The sequence below is a fragment of the Canis lupus genome, chromosome X (assembly GCF_011100685.1).
Source record: "Canis lupus familiaris isolate Mischka breed German Shepherd chromosome X, alternate assembly UU_Cfam_GSD_1.0, whole genome shotgun sequence".
Lineage (NCBI taxonomy): Eukaryota > Metazoa > Chordata > Mammalia > Carnivora > Canidae > Canis > Canis lupus.
Genome location: NC_049260.1, coordinates 11,125,817 through 11,146,151, shown reverse-complemented (window position 1 = coordinate 11,146,151; position 20,335 = coordinate 11,125,817). Strand labels below are relative to the sequence as shown.

At 38.6% G+C, this 20,335-nt stretch overlaps 1 protein-coding gene across 15 annotated transcripts in view; it reads left to right on the top strand.

The window, feature by feature from the left end:
- Positions 1-20,335, top strand: part of FANCB (FA complementation group B) — a 459,601-nt gene that overhangs the window by 39,151 nt on the left and 400,115 nt on the right. For all 15 annotated transcript variants that reach the window (XR_005386142.1, XR_005386146.1, XR_005386147.1 and 12 more), the window contains exon 9: positions 6,366-6,492. The gene's annotated coding sequence lies outside the window, so the exon portion shown is untranslated. The remainder of the gene's footprint in view (positions 1-6,365; positions 6,493-20,335) is intronic.

Genomic DNA, 20,335 nt, shown 5'->3' with positions numbered 1-20,335 from the left:
GCTAGTGGTAGAGATGGGCAGTGCCATCCTGTAAATGCTGAGCAGCCACTGAGACAAGATTTGGGAGTTTATGGAGAAAGGCTGGTTTGGGTATAGTCTGTGGCTGGTGCTGGAGGTTCCTTCAGGCCTACCTTCCTGGTCTTCTGTGGTGCATGATGGGGCACTCCTTAGAACCAGAGATGGGTGCTTGGCCAGTCAAGCATACAGGACCTGTTTTTGACAGCAAACTTGTGTAAGAACTCTGATTACAGTTCTCTTTTTGGTTCTATACTTACATGGAAAATCAAAACCATCCTTCCCACTCCTTGGATTGGGTAATCCCCAGAGGTCATGATCAATTATGGGGAGATGTAACACAGAGGGAAGAAGTGGACTTGCTGCTACCAGGGTGGTGGAGAGGTGAGGGCTTGAATGTATAATTGTTTTTTTCTGTCTTGTCTTCAGTGATGGTGAAACAGGTGATACTGGTTCTATTTGGGTATTAGGAGTGAGGAGAAGGAGGAGTCAAGAATGTTTCTTAAGATTTTGTCTTGGGATCTGGGTCAATAATGACATCATTCCCAGATGTATGGAATTCATTTCCTATCCCTGTCCTACACTTGGTTAGGCTTTAGGCTTTTTTGTCTGTATCCAGACACTGGACAATAACTAACATTTGCATAGTACTTTACCATTTATCAGGAGCTTTCTCACATATTATCGTATGTAATGCTTTACAGTGCCCTGAAAAGTCCACCAGGCAATGCACTATTTTTCTTTTTTTATGATAAGGAAATAAAAGCTCAGAGAGGTGAAATGAGTTGCTCAAGTAATACAGCTAAGAAATCCATTTCATATAATTTAGTCATTCACTTGTTTATTTATATATCCATTCTTTATTTCTTACACAAGTATTTATTGGATGCTTCCTAGACCAGTTACTGGCTACTCTCCAGAGATACAAAGATGTGCATGATATAGGTCCTGCCCTGAACACAGGCAGATGTGTTGACATGTAAGAAAAATACAAGCAGATTTCTCCAAGAGAGTGGAGGTGTTGTAAGGACACAAAGAAATTTGCATGAGTCAGCTCCATTTTCCCAGAGGTGGTGTTTCAACTGGCACATGGATGATATGTAGGAGATGTCAGGTGGAGGGGAAAGAAAGACACTCCAGGCAACTGTTTTTCCTTATTGGTGTTCTATCGTTCTCTGATTTCATAATCCTGAATGTCATTGAGAGAAGTGTAAAGTTAATGAGACTGAGTTCTATCTTTTATGAAAAATTTGGGAGGAGAGAGGTAAAGATTGAATTGAGGGAGAGCATTGTTTTATGCAAATGGCTAGATTTAATGAATAAATTCTTCCTTTTAAAGGTCTTTTTTTTTAAAGTCAGTTATGCAATAGAAGGGATTATGTTTCTAAAATTGGGAATTTTCTCTATAGTATTTCCCAGTTTGAACTCAAAATACCACACATTCTTTCAAATTACAAGACAGGAGAAATACAAGTTTCATAACTAACAAATAGAAAATTGTAATTGTTCACCAGGATAGCATTAAAAACCTGTTGTTAGAGCAAGTGAAAATATGGTGGTCCTGTTGATCCTTAATGGAAAGTATTGTGACATTCTATGGAAGAAGTTACAAAGTTAGACCTTTCCATCCTAATTCAATTTGAGCACTACTACTTTCAAAAGTTAAATGGTATAATGTGTCATCAGTTTGTCTTGAACTAAATGTCTTCTGAATTTTATTGCATCATAATTTCTGTACAGAAATTTTTCTGTACTTCTTCTACACTTGTCTCATTGCAACAGCTAATGGGTGGGAGACCACCTTCAACTTGCCTCCGGGAGCCCTGCAGGGACTAATGTATGCAGGAAGGTGTCTCCATTATCCCAACTCTGCACAACCTTGACTTGTTTTTTCCCTCTAAGATAGGAATCTAATTACTTAGTTAGGAAAAGTAAGATCTTCCTAGAAGAGCATTTTTATACATGGCAAATTAAACTTCAAGGAAACAGGATAGAATTTAGACTGATCTATTTCCAAGGCTAGAACAGTCGCTGACACTGTACATGACTCCTATTGTAGTATAGGACAGAGACGCTGCTGCAGGCAGAGCCATCTGGGGTTCAGCCCTGGCTGCAAGCCTAGCAGTGCACTCTTCCAGGGCAGCCCACCTGGCTTGTGTCTAGAATGCGAACACCCAGGCCTTTGTCTCAATAAATGTTGGTTGAGTGAATGAGGCCATGGAACAAGCCTAACCTGTCTGGTTCTGTCTCTTTGCCCATTGAAAGCATTCCTTTGAAGACTTCTCTGGCTCTAGAAATGTATTGTTCCTATGGTGGCCTCTGTCTTTTCACTTGAAATACCTCCCTGGGTGATCTCACTCACTCAAATGGCTTGATCTGTTATCTATTTATTGGTGAATATTAAATTTAAGACTTACAGCCTCTCTCTCTTCTTCTTGCCTTTCCCTCCCCTCCCTTTCCCTCCTCCCTTCTTGTTTTCCATAATAATTGACCTATTACATTCCCAAGAATTCACTAGTTACTTCAAGTAATCTGTAAACTCCAGGGGCACCTAGCTGGCTCAGTCTGTAGAGCAGGTGATTCTTAATCTCAGGCCTTGAGTTTGAGCCTCATGTTGGGTATACAGATTACTTAAAAAAGAAATAAGTAAATAAAAGCAAAGTCACACAAACGTTCTTTTTTAAAAAATCTGTGAGCTCCTGAAAACTACTATGGAATATAATTATCCCTGTTAAATGTGTGTAGAAGGTAGAATAGAGAAAAACACAAAACAAAAACCCAACATAGCACAAAACAAACAAACCCCAGGTCCCTCTGAGGTCTTCAGCTGGGCCTCTTCTGTGTCCCGTCTATTCTTTGGCCCTGTCAGTTCTTCAATCCAGCAAACAGCTTCTCAGATCATTGCCTCCACCTCCACTTCTAGTCCTCATTATTTCACATTTTATTTACTATGATAAACAACAGTTTATCTCCCTGACTCTTGAATTTTTTTTCTTTTTTGATTTTTCTATTCTGTAATAGATTAGGCTCCCTAGAAATCTGTTTTTGTCATATCTTTTTGCTTCTTGGCAACTAGTATAGAGTGGCTCTGTGCTGTGTACTAGCTTATATGCATTATCCCTCCAGATGCTCTGAGTCTGCCATCCATGGGCCTTATGTCACCTGGCAACCCTGCCTCCCACCCCTAAAACCCACCTCTAGACCCGTGCAGCCTGACTCATAGCCATTGGCCACCTGTATGATTAAACCCTTGAAATTTGACCTGTAGGCCTGAGGAACTGAACTTTTAATTCATTTAAGTTTAATTGATTGACATTTAAATTTAAAAACTGAAGCAGTTTTGTCAATGTGGATGCAAATATTGACAAAATGATTTTTGATATTTGATTCAGTTACTAGAAGACTTTTAAGTATGTTTGGGGAAACTTTGATGTGGAAATTCATCTTTTTTAGTTATAAATTTTATAGTATCTAAATACAGATCAAATATTTCTGATGAATTTAGCATCCAAATTGAGATATATGGGAAATACATATTAGATGTCAGAGACTTGGTATGAGTAAAAGAACATCCAGTATCTCAATAGTTTTTGTATATTAGTTTTTGTATATTGAGCTTTATATATTAAATAACATTTTGTTTTTTGTTTTTTTTTAATATTTTATTTATTTATTATGAGAGAGAGAGAGAGGCAGAGACATAGGCAGAGGGAGAAGCAGGCTCCATGCAGGAAGCCCGATGTGGGACTCGATCCCCAGTCTCCAGGATCATGCCCTGAGCTGAAGGCAGTCACTCAACCACTGAGCCACCTAGGCATCCCTGAAATAACATTTTGGATATCAAATTCTAGAAAATATATTTTTAAGTGAATTTACAAGCATATGTCATTTTTTTGTGCTTCATTGTGGTGGTCTGGAACAGAACCTGCAATGTCTCCGAGATATATCTGGTAAGTGTGTCAAAGAAGAGAGAAAGCATGATGCCTGACTCCAGTGACTGAACTTTCTAGAAGGGAAGGGACAATCTACATGTAAGAAACCAGAGCAATGCAAAGCAGTGTGGGGTGTGGCAATGAGTCTTATGATGTGGAAACTAACTCTAGGTGCTCTGGGAATTGAGAGATAAGAAACATCAACCCATGGCAAATGGTCAAGAACGGCACAGAGGTTAAGGTGGGACAGGTCACCCACATTGGACTCAGGATATATATATACACCTTGGAAAAGAAAACAAAGATGTCTGAGATGCAAAAACAAGATTAGAAAACACTTGAAGGGGGTTGAAGCCTGGATCACATTTTCTAAACCATTCATTTGAATAGATAATCTCACAGGTATGAGTTATTTATGAAAATGGGGGAGAGGGTAGTTACAGGAAATATTAAAAATTTAGCTTGCCTGGAAAATCTAAGTTGAAGGGAGGGGAGAATAAGGAAAATGGCCCAGTTGATTAATTCTATATAGTTGAAGTGCAGCCTTATTGAGTTTCCAAATACTAAATTTGGCAATTTTAATTAATTAAAGAAATATATTCATATTTTTGAAGCTGTGCCATAGTGGAGAAAAAGCTTGCTATCAAGTCAGCAAAATAAGGCTTTAGTTCTAGTTCTCCCTCTGTGGGCGCCTGGCCTTGGATAAGTATACTTCACCTTTCTGTGACTGACTTTCTTCACCCAGAAAACAGATTAGCTAATCTCTAAGGTATATTGCAAATTACATATTTTATAAGTCTGTGGTGGAAATCTTTGTCAAATGCCATACACAGTACTCTGAATTTTTTAAAATAGAACATGCTGAACAGATATTAGCATTTTTTAAAATGTCAGAGTCATTATTAGGGATGTCAGTTATTATGCACTGACACTGTAATGCAGCTAAGGGGTTATTGTGCTATGTGTGGCTGCTTACTCTCCAGAGCATGTGGTTTTTATTTTTTAATTAATGTCTGCCGTTTACTTGCCCGTCTTAATGTCAGACTGTCACCTGCCACTGATTGTTGATGCCAGTTCTGCCTGTAGTAATACCTTAGTTGTCCTCATTGTACCTCATTTGGGACTTCTAACAAGGTGATTTGGGGAAACCTGGTAACGATAAGCCTGTTTGACTTATATCTGAAATTGGTCATTTAGTCCCTCAGCAACCATTTATTGGGTGCCAGTACCTGTGTGCAAGGCACCAGATGGTGCAGGGACTAAAGAATTAACAGTTTATGAACTGTCTTAATAACCTTGGGGGACTTCCAGTGAGAAAAGTATCTGAACTTTAGTTGAGGGCTTTTATAGGCCTGTTTCTTCACTTCTCATTTTCCAGCCCCTTTTCTGAGGGCCGAGTTTCCCAGGCGAGTCACCTATAGGTAATATAGGCCTTACTAATGACACTGGTTTATCAACACAGGGAGGAATTCTCCCAAGAATATGCATAGAGACAAGTAAAACAGGACAGAAAGTACAGAAATAGGTTCCATGTATATATAGGAACTGGGTTTATACAGAAGTCATTTCCTAAACAGAAAAAGAGGAGTTATATATTGTCTCATTTAATTCCTACAATAAGCTTGTGAGCCAGGTAACATTATCCTCCCTATTTTATAGATAGGATAAAGAAGAGATTCAGACACTTGCCCAAAGTCTCAGTGGTAGATCTGGAAGAAAGTGTATTATCTTTATTCTATTCCTGCCTGTCCTCAATACTGGGTTATTTAATGTGTTAGAGGATCTAAACTCTTCCTAATGATCTGAGGAAACAAATAGAAAAGCCCTTCTCAACCAGTTTTCATTTGTACCCCCAGGGATATTTAACAATATCTGGAGACAATTTTGATTGTGACAATCATAGTGGGAGGGTTGATATTGGCATCTAGTGGGTGGAGACCAGGGATGGTGCTAAATATCCTGCAGCACAGGACAGCCCCCAAGAATGATCTAGCCTAAAACATTAATAATGCCAAAGTTAAGTAACCCTAAAGTAGATAAAAGAAAACTCTTAGTCCTTCACTGGTTATGTGGATTGGATTAAAATAAATAATGTATTTAAAGTCTGTTTTTTATTCCTTTTCTTTTTGGGTCACACCATACTGAAGCAGGAAACAAGTGGGAGGAAGGTGGGAAAAAGCTTCTTATGCTTAGAAATACCTGGAGACATTTTCATTTTATCTTTCCTATAGGAATACAAATAAAATTTGAAGATCTGCTATGTATCTGTAATAGACATTATTAAGTTTGCCACCAGGATTTCTGATCCTCCTTTTTTTGGTGGGGGCACATGCCCTCTTGAAGTTAGATATTGTCATGTGACTGAGATGTGAGTTATGGATGGAAGATAGCTTATGATTTTCCATGTTCTCTTCCTAGGCCACAGCAATCATCGCAATATATGTTGGGGTGGAGAAACCATAAAATCTAAGCAATGTGGAAAACTGTGCCAACACATGAGGAACAGCAATCCTGCCTAGTCTCCCAGATCTTCTAAAGACCTTGAGTAAGAAATAATCTTTTGTTGTGTTACACCAGTGAGAATTTTGAAATTATTACTGTAGCATATTCTAACTTATCCTAATATATCCAAGTTAATTAGCAAGTACTCTGGAATTCTTGAACCCCCAAATTTCTGGGTTGTTACATCTGCTTTGGGAATCAGGATATATTAATATTTCACATACATATTCATTCCCACTGCTTTGTCAAATTCTGATTCACATTGAGGTCCTAGAGAGATGTTAGTCTCTATAAAACTTCACTGACTCTGCAGTAAGCACCACATGTTCTCACATATAGTTGTTGGGTGGGTATGTGAAGGAATATTTTTTTAGGCTTTGGAAATACACCTTATGTCTGAAATGATTTCTTTTGGCATTAGAATATGTTCTGATTTGTGACATCCCAAGCTTGATGACTTTTACCTTCTTATTTTATAAATTCTATTATGTAAGATACAAGGTAGATTTTTTTTAGTTTCCTGAATTCCTAGATTAGGAATTGTGAAAATTCTAGGACAATGGTAATCAACTTCTCCCTCTTCTCTTCCATTCACTTTACTCTTTCTTTCACTATAATTTGAATCAAAAACATGTTATTATTTCTCTGACCTTTTGGAAACAGTACAGGTTTTTTTTTGGTAAGTCAAGGATCCAAAGACTAAAGACTAGTCTTTTATTTTTAAGTTATTATCAGTACTTTTATGAGATTATGTCTACAGTCCAATGTGATTTTTACCAACACCTTTCTATCAGTGTATTCATTTTTAACTTATACTTAACATGGTTATTATTGCATTTATTTACCTACTCAAGAGTATTTACTTCACTGAAATCCTATAACTTTATTGTATGAGCTACTGTAACCCCAGGGTCAGCTGCCTAGAAATCCCCCCAATCTTACTGCCTTATGGGAATTGTGTCTCTTTTCCCTTCAATATCAAGTAGACTGTCCTGAGACACAGTCCGTCAGTTGGTAGAAAAATCTAACATGTGGACCAAGCTGTCTGGGCACTTTTCTGCATCTGACTTTCTTGTGGTCAGTTCACACTGTGGCCTATTTCCCTGTTACCCCCTGAACCCTGGCAGCTGCTGTCTTCTCTCCATACCACCTGTGCTGGTTCCATCACCTGTGGCTTGGAGTACTGTTCTGCAGCAACACAGAGTGCTACTGTGACAGATTGTTATAGAGGGTTTAGGGGGAAGAGAGGAGTATCACAACTCAGAAGAGCTGAGACATGCCCTAGAAAATGGAATCACAGGCACTCCAGTTCTCCAGAATCCCTTGGCCAACCTCATCACTGGGAATCGCTCAGTGGGTGTCTGTCTTCTCTGGCCATAGCATGTCTTCCCCGATATTGGGCTTTCTTTCATTATTACACTCTGCTCATGTGTCTCCTTCCCTCGTTTCTCAGAGCCCTCACTCACTCTCTATCCAACTCTCCTCTGAAACCCGTAATTGCCCTTACTCTAGCATGTACTACAATTGGACTTTCCCAATCTTTAACTCAACCCTGGTTCTGCCTTTTCATTTTATAAACTTCAGCCAGACATTCTGCCAAACAAAGGCCATCTACTCTGGGTAGACAACCTTCAGAAACATATGCTTCCAGATTAGGGTTTTCTTTAATCTGTCACATTGTTAAGAACGAGAGTTCCTAATTTCTCAATAAGGAGCAAGCAACATAAAGTATTAAGGCATTTGAGAAGCCTAAGTAGAACAGACAGCTTTGTGGGTAACAGTAGCATGTTAGAGTACAGCTAAGTTGTTGAGTTGTGGCTAATGGGATCCGAGTGGTCAGAATGGGCCACATAATGGAGGGCAGTATGTGGGCAGAAGAATGCCTTTCAAGGTTGTAAAAGAGCAGAACATCATGCTCAAAACTGGAACGGTCACTCTGGCTTTAGCCAGAGGGCAACAGTCAGTGCAGAATCAGAGAGAACAGTTGATAAGATTTTTACTCCAAAAGGAGACATGAGGCAGGACAAAGGTAGTGAGGTGAAATGGATTTGAAGCTATCAATAAGGTGGGATTAAATGAGTTTGGTAGCTGGTTAGGGAGATGAGTCAGTGGAAGGATGAACCTGGCTGAAGCACTTTAGGGGGTGATGGTATGCCCTCTGAGATAAGGGAATGAGGGGGGGGAAGAACACTTTGGGGTAAGGGTGAAGGAAATCAGGGAGGGATTCACTTATGCCTATGGTTAGTTTGAAGTACCCTCTTGAAGATATCAAGTAGGCAGCTGTAGACTCACAGATGCTGGCACCCACAGATTTATCAGACTTGATTTTAAATGTTCTCGAGGGTCATGAGATTGTTAAAGCACAAACAAATCAAGATGTGAAAGATTGGTGTTTCAGAGTGAATCATGTAGGCCTGTGAGTAAGACTCACACATCTACTTTTAAAATTTTTTTTCTTATTTAAATTCAAGTTAATTAACATACACTGTATCATTGGTGTCAGAGGTAGAATTCAGGGACTCATCAATTGCATACAAGACCCAGTGCTCATCACCTCAAGCGCCCTCCCTAATGCCCATCCCCCAGTCCCCCATCCCCCTAGTCACTACTGTTTATGGAGGAGCAGGAGAATTTAGGAAGGCTGGGCTTGGAGACACAGGGAGAAGTTGCAGTTAGTAGGGTGAGAAGGAGGCGGCGATAAATACGATGGAAGCATGTGGAGTTTGCGCAGCCAGCGTAACATACAAAACCCACTAGAAAGTCAGGACTGGGACTGGATTAGGGAAACAAGTCCAACTTCTGCGTTTGATTTCTTAGCTCGCTTAAATGGGGTGGAACCGAGAAGCAGGCCCTGGTATTTTGAGTTTGTTCTACTTTCTAAAAGGCACCCTGTTCAAATTGGCAGAGGAAGGTGACTCTTTAATAGTCTGCAAAGAGATGGAGGTGAGCAATACACTTGGAAAAAGAGGATGAAATCTAAACCACATCAGTAGAATTATAACTTTGTTATCTCTACATGCTGTGGGTGAAAAACAAGCATGGTATGCGAAGCCAGAAACAGGCTAAATTTTCACTTCTTACACTTTAATTTGTCTTGTTTTAATTTTACTGCTGTCTGTGTGATGTTCCCCACACCTCCATTCCCCAAAAAAATCTTGGCAAGAGTTTTCTTCTCCCTCACACTCCTCTGCCACCACCACCCCCCACACTCCTGTGCCATGTACACACCCCTAAAGAATTATTACTAGGCAAATTAACTCAAAAAGGCATTTCAGAATGTAATTTCTTTTTTGGTGAAGAAACACATGGTGATCATTTTAAAATTTTGAGTGGCTAAAGGAATTTCTGAGGTCTTTAAGACAATAGACTAAACTGGAGTCTTATTATACACTGACATATGCTAGCACCAAGTTTATTGCTGAAATCCAAGTACCATCTGTGCTTTGAAACCCTAGCGCCATACATGCCTGTGGCTAGTTGACATGTCTCACAATCCCTGGGTGATCTGCACATCTTGTCCTTAGGAATAAAAGTCTCTCCCTTTAGGAGAGCTTGAGCCTGAATTGTACATAACAAAATCCCTTTGGTATATATAAAACAGTAGGTTTCTTAGAGTGAAGAGACAAATTGGTGAGGTCAGGACCACAACATGGCCCAGCTGACTCTTGGCTACCAATGTAAACATCTTGGCTCTGAAAAAGAAGCTTGGTTGTCATATACTGACATGAAGAGAATTTATTCAAGTCTCAGCAGTACCTAGATCTGAATGGTCCAGCACCAGTACCCAAATTTTTCCAGAATTTCTTGTGTTTGGTACATGCCGAATCCTTTCTTTCTGAAATATATCTCCAAGGCCCGTGGTAGAAACTGTTGCCTGGTGACTTTAAAGGGGAGGGTTGATTGACTAAAGACCTGTATATTTCTTTTTTTCTGAAAGATTTTATTTATTTAATTCAGAGAGAAAGAGCAAGAAAGAGAGCACGAGTTGTGGTGGTGGTGGAGGCAGGGAACAGAGGGAGAGGGAGAAGCATTGGGCTGGGCAGGGAGCCCAATGCGGGCTTGATCCAGGACCAAAGGCAGACATGCTTAACCATCTGAGCCACCCAGGTGCCCCAGGGCCTTTATATTTCTTGGATGGTTTGATTGCACTTTAGCTTAGGAAACAATCAGCTCTCCTGGTTCCCAGGCTTTTGAACTTAGACTGCAACTACAATGTTGGCTCTCCTGGGTCTCCAGCTTGCTCACTACAGATCTTGGGACTTCTCAGACTCTGTAATCATGTAAGCAAATTCCTCATTTTATATTTATTTGTATCCTACTGGATCCTCTTTGGAGAAGCCTATCTAATACAGCCTTCTGCCAATAGCCATGCAAGAGGATCGTCTTGGAAGCCCCATTCAAGCTTTCAGATGACTGCAGCCCAGATCACAGCAAACTCCCAAGAATTCCTGAGTCAGAAACCTGAACTAGGCTTCTCCCAAATTTCTTATCCATAGAAACTGTATGGGATAATAAATATTTGTTGTTTTAAGCTACTACACTTTGTGGTAACTTGTTATATAGCAGTAGATTAGTACCACACTAGGTGATAGCAATATACAGCCAAGCTTAAAGAGCACCACCTTGTTCTTTTGTCAGTAAAAATCATGAAATACTTGCCTTTGAGTAAAGGGATCTTGACCATTTATTTATATTGTAAGAGATCTGTCAAATGTCTAACTGAAGCAACTGATCTGTCGTGCTAACTCTTCTGTACTTCTCAATATTTTCCAGCTTTTCCTTATGTCCAATCAAATCCTCCATCAGTGAGCTTCCTACCTGAACTGTGTTACATTGACCTGGCCCTTTCCTCTATGCACTCAGAATTGACTTCCTAGCTCCAGTAATTCTGGTATTTTATGTTTGGGTATAAACATCTTTGTGTTTGGGATAGGGTAAAAACCCTGAGAAAGACATAATTTTGTTCTAAATTTCTCTGCTTGTTTGAGACTTTCTTCTTGGTTTTCAGAAGAAAATCCCATAGGAAAAATAGTAGAAGCCACTAGATACAAATTCCCTCAATTTTCTTATCATCAAACCATCTTTGTATGCAATGTTTTCTCTCCTCTGGCTGTTATTCTTGGACTTGATGTCCTCTTTTCATAGGCTAATTTCCCACCTATGCTCTGCATCACATTATCTCCTACTCTTCTAGGGGACTGGTCTGCATCTTCACTGCTCCCCCTCTTCTGGCTTCTTCTCATTAAAACTACTCGTGATGTAAGGATTGGACTCTTTCCTGAGTTGAACTCTAGTCTTCTAGGAGGCAAGATCAGTGTCTTATTAATGAAGATTCATTGACTATAGGAGTGAACACATTAATTGTGAAAATACTGAAATACTTAATGAAGAGAAGAGTTACTCTTTTTCTGTCTACCCCCAAATTTGTATTTCATTTTGTTGAAAAGGAAAACTAAGATGAAAGTTAGAACCTCTTTTCCAGAGATGTAAAAGAAGCTACAGATGTATTAAACTTAAAATAGAGGTGCATCTGTCTGGCGATCACCTACCTGTTTGGCAACCTAATGGCCACTTGACAGAGCGCATTTAAAGCATTATATTATAAAAAGAATCTGGAGATTAAAGACACACTTTTTCTGTTATTTTTACCTGAGCACTCTTGATTTCTCTTTATTTTGCAGTCAGAAAGACATGTCCACTCAAAGAGCCTAATGAAATTTTCCCTAGGAAGTGGAGTGACAGGCATTATTAGGTGTGAGAATCACTAGTGGGGTGGTTGCCATCCCTCTCTATCATACCTTTTATTATAGTATCCTTTTGAAATGTAAACTACAAACTGACTACATTGGATTCTTCCATCATACCTAATATTGTGCCTATTTTCTCCTTATTCTACAGGCCTCTTTTTTGTTTTTTGTTTTGGGAAAGTCCATTCATTGCCATGACTTAGAGAGGGTCAACAAGACACAGAGGAAAGAACATAGGTGTTGTATTTAATGAGAGTTAGTTGAATCCTGGTTTTGCCATTTATTAGCTATGTGGCTTTTAGGAAGTTATTTGGTCTTTCAAAATCTCTTTCAAAATTCAAAAATGTCCTCATCAGTAAAAATGATGTATAGTTCAGAGTTGTCATGGACATTAAATGAGATAATTTAAAAACATTGGCTATGGTGGCAGTTTCATTGCATTCCATATTCACAGATGACTTCCAAACATATGTAGCCCCAGTTTTCTCCTTAGACCCAAATCCATAATTACAATTGTATATCTGAAAGACATCTCATAGAGATATCTTCAACACAGTGGCTCAACTCATCATCCTTCCTGTCATCCTTTCTCTTCGGATGTTCTCTAGTTTAATTAAGAGCAGCATCATTCAGTTATCCAACCTAAAACACCTTTGCATCATGATGCATCTTTCATCTTCCTCTCCTTCAGTCTTCATCCCCAGAATCTATCAGTCAACAAACTTAATTCTGTCTCTAAGGTACTTTAAAAATATAACTTGTCCTCTTTCTCCTCATTTCTACTTCTCTGGTTGTGACTCTCAATTCTTCAACCTGGCCATTGCCTGGGACCATGTAAACAAAAGCATGTCATTCACCTGCTTACACACTAGACACATTGGTAACAGTGTCCTAGAGGACCCTGACAGCCCTTGTAGCTTCCGCAGATCCCCCAAAGTGCTTGCCAAGGACCATGCAATTGATGCTCTGGACCCCAGTAACTTGAGCCACTGAATCACCACAATCCCTTAGACCCAGAGTCTCCACATACCCCCCTTTAGTTGGCATTTTTATCACTAGACCCAGGGTCATAGAATATTCCAGTGTGCTGCCACCCATGGGTGAAGGCCTTTCCTTACTAAAGTCAGCCCATAAAGTCTGGAAGACATGATTGCTTCTTCAAATGTGAAGACAACAATAGAAGCTGCAGGGATCACAAAGAATCAGGGAACTATGACTCCACTAAAGTAACACAGTTAACTTTTAGTAATTGACCCACCAAAGAAGTGGAGATACAGGAATTGCTCAACAAAGAACTCAAAATAATTGTTCTGAAGATGATTAGAGAACTACAAGAAAACACAGTTAAACAATTTAATGAAATCAAGACAACACTACAGGAACAAAATTAGAAGTTCAACAAAAAGAAGAAAAAGAGGAGCCAAACAGAAGTTTTGGAGCTTGAAAAACAATGACTGGACCAAAATTCCATAGAGAGCTTCAACATCAGACAGGACCAAAGAGAAGAAAGAATCAGTCAGCTCAAAGACAGATCATTTGAAATTGTCCAATTAATGGAACAGAAAGAAAAAAGAATGAAAAGAAATGAAGAAAGCCAGTGGGCCTGAGGGACACCATTAAGAGAAACAGCCAATATGCATTATTGGAGTCACAGAAGAAGAAGAGAGGGCGAAAGGGACAGAAAGCGTATTTTAAAAAATAGTGGCTGGGAACTCTCCAAACCTGGGGAGAGACTTGGAAATTGAAGTTCATGAAGCTAAAAGGCACTCCTGAAATTTCAATCCAAAGCAATCTTCTCCAAGACATATTGTAATAGCACTGTCTAAAAATCAAAGACAAAGAAAAGTTTTAAAACAGCAGGAGAAAAAATTCTCTTGTACAACTGCCCCCTTCTGGTAGCAGATTTCTTAGCGGAAACCTTGCATGCCAGGAGAGAATTGAATGATATATATACAAAGTGCCAAAAGGGGAAAAAAAAAAAAAAACTGCCAGCCAAAAATAGTTTATCCAGCAAAATTACTGTTTAGAAATAAAGCTAAGATAAAGACTTTCTCTAAGAACCAAAAGCTGAAGGAGTTCATCACTGCTAGACCTGCCTTAAAGGAAATGCTGAAAATAATTCTTCAAGCTGAAATGAAAGTACACTAACTAGTAATATGAAAGCATGAAAATATACAACACACTGGTAAAAGTAAGCCTATATAGTCAGATTCAAATACTCTCTTGAAACATGTTGGGGTGTTGACCACTTAACTTTATTATCAAGATTAAAAGAAAAGTATTAAAAATAGCAATAGCTACAATAACTTGTTAATGGATGCACAATATAAAAAGATGTAAATGGTGGTATCAAAAACCTAAAATGTGGTGATGGGAGTAAAAATAAGGAGTTTTGTATGCAATCAAAGTTAAGGCCTTAGCAGGTTAAAATAGACTGTTGTATCTATTAAGATGTTTTTAGTAATCCAAGGGTAACTACAAAGCAAAATCCTACAGTAGATCTGTACAAGATTAAGGGAAGGGAATCAAAGTATACTATTACAGAAAATTATCAGTTCACAAAGGAAGATGGCAAAAGAGGAAGAAAGGAACCCATGAACTATAAAACAGCCAGAAAACAATGAACAAGATGGCAATATTAAGTTCTGACCTATCAATAATTACCTTAAATGTAAGTGGGGTAAGTTCTCCAACCCAAAAGGCACAGAGTGGCTGAACGGATTTAAAAAAAACACAGACCCAGGATGCCTGGGTGACGCAGGGGTTGGACCTCTGCCTTTGACTCAGGGTGTGATCCCAAGTCCGAGGATTGAGTCCCACATTGGGCTCCCCACAAAGAGCCTATTTCTCCCTCTGTCTATGTCTCTGCCTCTCTCTCTGTGTCTCTCATGAATAAATAAAGTCTTTAAAAAATATAAAATAAAAACAAATGAAAAATAAAAAAAACCCAGACCCAATGAAATACTGCTGTTGAGACTCACTTCAGCTTCAAGGACACAGGATGAAAGTGAGGAATGGGAAAAGATATTTCATGCAAATGGAAACTAAGAAAGCAGGGGTAGCTATACTTATATAAGACAAAATAGACTTTGAGTCAAATACTGTAATAAGAGCAAAGAAAATAATTATATATTGATAAAGAGATCACTTCATCAAGAGGGATATAACAATTGTGAATATATATCCACCTATTATCAGAGCACCTAAATATATTAAGAAAATACTAGCAGATCTGAAGGAAGTAGTAGACAATAATACAGTAATAGTAGGGGACTTCAGTACCTCACTTTCAAAACAACCTAAGTGTCTGTCAATGGATGAATGAATAAAGAAGACATGGAATATATGTATACAATGAAAGATTATTCAGCCATAGAAAGAAGGAAATCCTGCCATTTATTTATTTTTAAAGATTTTATTTATTGGGCAGCCCAAGTGGCTCAGCGGTTTAGCACCGCCTTCAGCCCAGGGCCTGATCCTGGGGACCCGGGATCGAGTCCCACGTCAGGTTCCCTGCAAGGAGTCTGCTTCTCCCTCTGCCTATGTCTCTCTCTCTCTCTCTCTGCTTCTCAATATTTTATTTAATCATGAGAAGCAGAGAGAGAGAGAGAGAGAGACAGGCAGTGAGATCGTGGATAGACCTTGAGGGCATTATGCTAAGTGAAATAAGTCACAGAGAGACAAATACTCTATGATCTTATTTATATTGGGAATCTAAAAACATTGAACTTATGGAAACAGAGTAAGTGGTAGTTATCAGGAGCAACTGAAGAATGAGGGAAATCAGGAGATATTGGTCAAAGCATACACACTTATATGCATACAATTAAAAGGTGAATACGTTCTGAGGGTATATTGTGCAGCATGGTAACTAAACAATAATATACTGTGTTCTTGAAAGTTTCTATGAGAGTAGAGCTTTAATGTTCTCACTATAACAACAAGAACAAGAACAAAATGTTAATTATGTGAGATAAAGTAACTTTATTGTGGTAAACATTTCACCATATATACATGTATCAAATCACATTAAGCTTACACAATGGTATATACATTAATTACATCTCAATGAAGGTTAAAAAAGAAGTAATGAAAAAATGAAAAAAAAGAAGTAATGAGAATGCATGTTAGAAAGAGTCTGCACTTGAGATTCTTTATCCAATAGCCTAGAATCTAAATAGCACATTTCCTTTTTTAATTTATAGAATTATAAAGAAGTATTATTTATGATAAAATGTCTAGATTACTTCCAATTTTTTTGGTTTTTAACTCTTGACAAATTATAACTCCTTTTATAATGAGGCAATATGTTTAGTTTTTAAAATTATGCATTGATATTGAAACCAAACACCTATTTCTGTTGGCCAACAGGATTCAATGTATGTATTCATTCCAGAAAATTACTTAGCTTCTGGGAGAGATGGGTCAGCCAGGTGGAGAAGGAGAGTCAGGTTCTAACCAAAGTAGGGCATGATAAAGTGACTGGCTTTCATGAAGAGCCTTGCATTTTCTTCAGATGAAACATATTCAGCATCTTGAAAAAGTCCTTTCACTAATTTTTGCACATATTTCTTTTGAGATTGATGCTTTTGGAAAGAAAGTACAAAATGACAGTGTCTGAGAGCAATGCTTTTAGCAAGATATTCCTGACCCAGTTAAGGAATCGAATTTTAGGCAAATACCCATGCTCCCAATTTCCTTGGCAGGTCTATGACACATTTTTAGTGAATTCATTACAATTTTTAAACCTTTTCCCATACAAATATTATGAATATAAATGTAAGATTTTGAGGTGTAACACAATTGTCATCCGTTTTTGTTTTTGTTTTTGTCATTTTTTTACCCTAGAAAGAATGGAGGCTGCTCTGGAAGTCAGGCTGTTAAAATGTCCCCTGTTCATGTGTTAACAAATATAATTGGTTCATATAAAAGAGGACATGGAATCTTAAGGGCTGCCTTAGGAAGAAAAAGTATATTGATAATTAAGAGGATAATAGGATTTACCATTGCCTCAAATGTAATGACAACATAGAACATACCTTTTGGCAGTGTAGGTTCTAGTTCTAGCCATTGCATACAGCTTTCCCACTCTTAGGGGGAGCTGAGAAACAACAGGACATTTTCTCAACTTCAACATGTCTACCTTTTGTGGACTCTGTGGAAGATGTCTGTAGTGCCCATGTCACTTCTCTTGCCTGCTCCTCCTAATTTCTGCCCTAGCTATGTTGCACAGTTCCTTGTGTAGGGGAACAAGAATGCCTTGCCACCTTCACAGGAAACAAGAACTCCTGTCTCCTTCAAGATCCTTCTAGCTGAACTAAGAATCAAATTAACATGATATAGGTTAATGGGAGAGAATCAAATTTAATAGGCTTATATGTGGGAAATCCAGATAGACATGGAAATTCCAGAGACAGGCAAAATGAGGTCTATATTTCCTTTTGAACTAAAGAGAAGGGAGTAGGTGTCTGAGACTTGATAGGAAAGGAATGCACTTCACAGGGCGATAAGAGCAGATGTTTGGTAAGGGGACACAGTTCAACCCATACAGTGTCACACCTTAAACTCACCTTAAACCCCTCTGCTGGGCTCTGAAGGTGAGGCTGTTGACACTCTTGGGGCAGTCTTCAATCAATCAGGGATGGGACCCAGTGAAAAAATGCACCAGCCTCCTTTCCTTTGGGTTCTTCTGGCATGTATTCTGTCTTTTCTTAGAAGTCCTGATGAAGCAAATGGTGGATATTTATCGTTTCTAATGGCTGAGGAATATTCCATTGTATACATAAACCACATCCTCTTTATCCATTCATCTTTCGATGGACACCGAGGCTCCTTCCACAGTTTGGCTATTGTGGACATTGCTGCTATAAACATCGGGGTGCAGGTGTCCCGGTGATTCACTGCATCTGTATCTTTGGGGTAAATCCCCAGTAGTGCAATTGCTAGGTCGTGGGGCAGATCTATTTTTAACTCTTTGAGGAACCTCCACACAGTTTTCCAGAGTGGCTGCATCAGTTCACATTCCCACCAACAGTGCAGGAGGGTTCCCCTTTCTCCACATCCTCTCCAACATTTGTGGTTTCCTGTCTTGTTAATTTTCCCCATTCTCACTGGTGTGAGGTGGTATCTCATTGTGGTTTTGATTTGTATTTCCCTGATGGCAAGTGATGCAGAGCATTTTCTCATGTGCTTGGAGAAGGACAAACATTATATGGTCTCATTCATTTGGGGAATATAAAAAATAGTGAAAGAGAATGAAGGGGAAGGGAGAAATAATGAGTGGGAAATATCAGAAAGGGAGACAGAACATGAGAGACTCCTAACTCTGGGAAACGAACTAGAGGTGGTGGAAGGGGAGGTGGGTGGGGGTGGGGGTGACTGGGTGATGGGCACTGAGGGGGGCACTTGATGGGATGAGCACTGAGTGTTATTCTATATGTTGGCAAATTGAACACCAATAAAAAATAAATTTATTTTTTTTAAAAAGAAATCCTGATGAGACAGGTTTCTAATTATTATAATAGCAACTTCATTAATGTGCTTTGACTTTGGCTTTCTTTTCTGTCTCACTGTCCCTATGTCTTACTACAGCTTCTTGGGATTTCCCTCTCAAACAAATTACCACAATTCTGCTGAGATTATCTCCTTATCTCGGACTCTGCTTCTGAGACACTCCAAACAGCTGTTTTTTTTTTTTTTTTTTTTTTTTTTTATCTTCAGTAGAAAAACTAATACCCTATAAGGTTGCATATCAATTCAAGTTGTACATGATAGTAGTGCCTATGGTTATGATATTAACTATAAAAAAGTGTATTTTTCTAGTCTCTATAAACACGGCCTGTCTTGCTAGTGTGATTATAGTAGACAGGAAATATAACTTTATTGCTGAAAATACCTTTGAGACCCTACTCCCATGTTCGCAGGTGACAAAACTGAAGCTTAGGGAGTATAACTGATAATATAAGAAGTTAAAAGCAGAGATAGGGCTAGAACCTAGATTTTCTGATGTCTAAGTTAGCATTTTCCCCTACTACACACTTAATTCCTGTTGCCAGGAATACTTAATATGTTAATAAATGTCATTCCTTTCAGAGAGTATTTTATAAGCTTTTAAGGTAATGGAATATAAACTTAAAGACAGAGAAAATTGTTATTTGTATTGTGACAGATGGGGTTAATGTCTTTCATAGAATGGGTGCTAGAGAGACATAGTGTTAGCTCTATAATGGCACAGGTTTGTTTTTTTTTTTTTTTTACTGAAGTTAATTGACACAAAATATTGCATTAGTTTCAGATATACAGCATAGTGAATCTACAACTTTATATTTTGCACTATGCTCACAACAAGTGTAGCTACCATCTGTTACTGTAAAATGCTATTACAATACTACTGACTATATTCCCTACACTGTACCTTTCCTCCTTATGACTTATTCATTCCATAACTGGAAGTCTGTACCTCCCACTCCCCTTCACCCATTTTGCTGATCCTCCCATCCGCCTTCCCTCTGGCAACCACCAGTTTGTTCTCTGTATTCATGGGTCTGTTTCTGCTTTTTTAGTTTGTGCATTTGTTTTGTTTTTTAGGTGCCAGATATAAGTGAAATCATATGGGTTTTGTCTTTCTCTGACTTCACTTAGCATGATACTCTCTTGGTCTATCCATGTTGTTGCAAATGGCCAGTTCTCATTCTTTTTATGGCTGGGTAATACTACATTGTGCGTGCGTGTGTGTACACACACACACACACACACACACACACACACATACCACACATACATACCGTATCTTTTTTCATTCATCTATCAATGGACGTTTGGGTTGCCTCCATATCTTGGCCATTGTAAATAATGCTGCCATAAACATAGAGATACATACAGTTTTTCACATTAGTATTTTCATTTTCTTAGGGTAAGTACCCAGTATTGGAATTACTGATCATATGGTATATCTGTTTTTTTTTCTATTTTTAATTTTGGAGGGAACTTCCATAATGTTTTTTCCACAATGGCTGCACTGATTTACATTCCCACCAGTAGTGCACCAGGGTTTCTTTTTCTCCACAACCTCACCAACATTATTATTTCTTATGTTTTTTATTTTAGCCATTCTGACAGGTATGAGGTGATATCTCATTG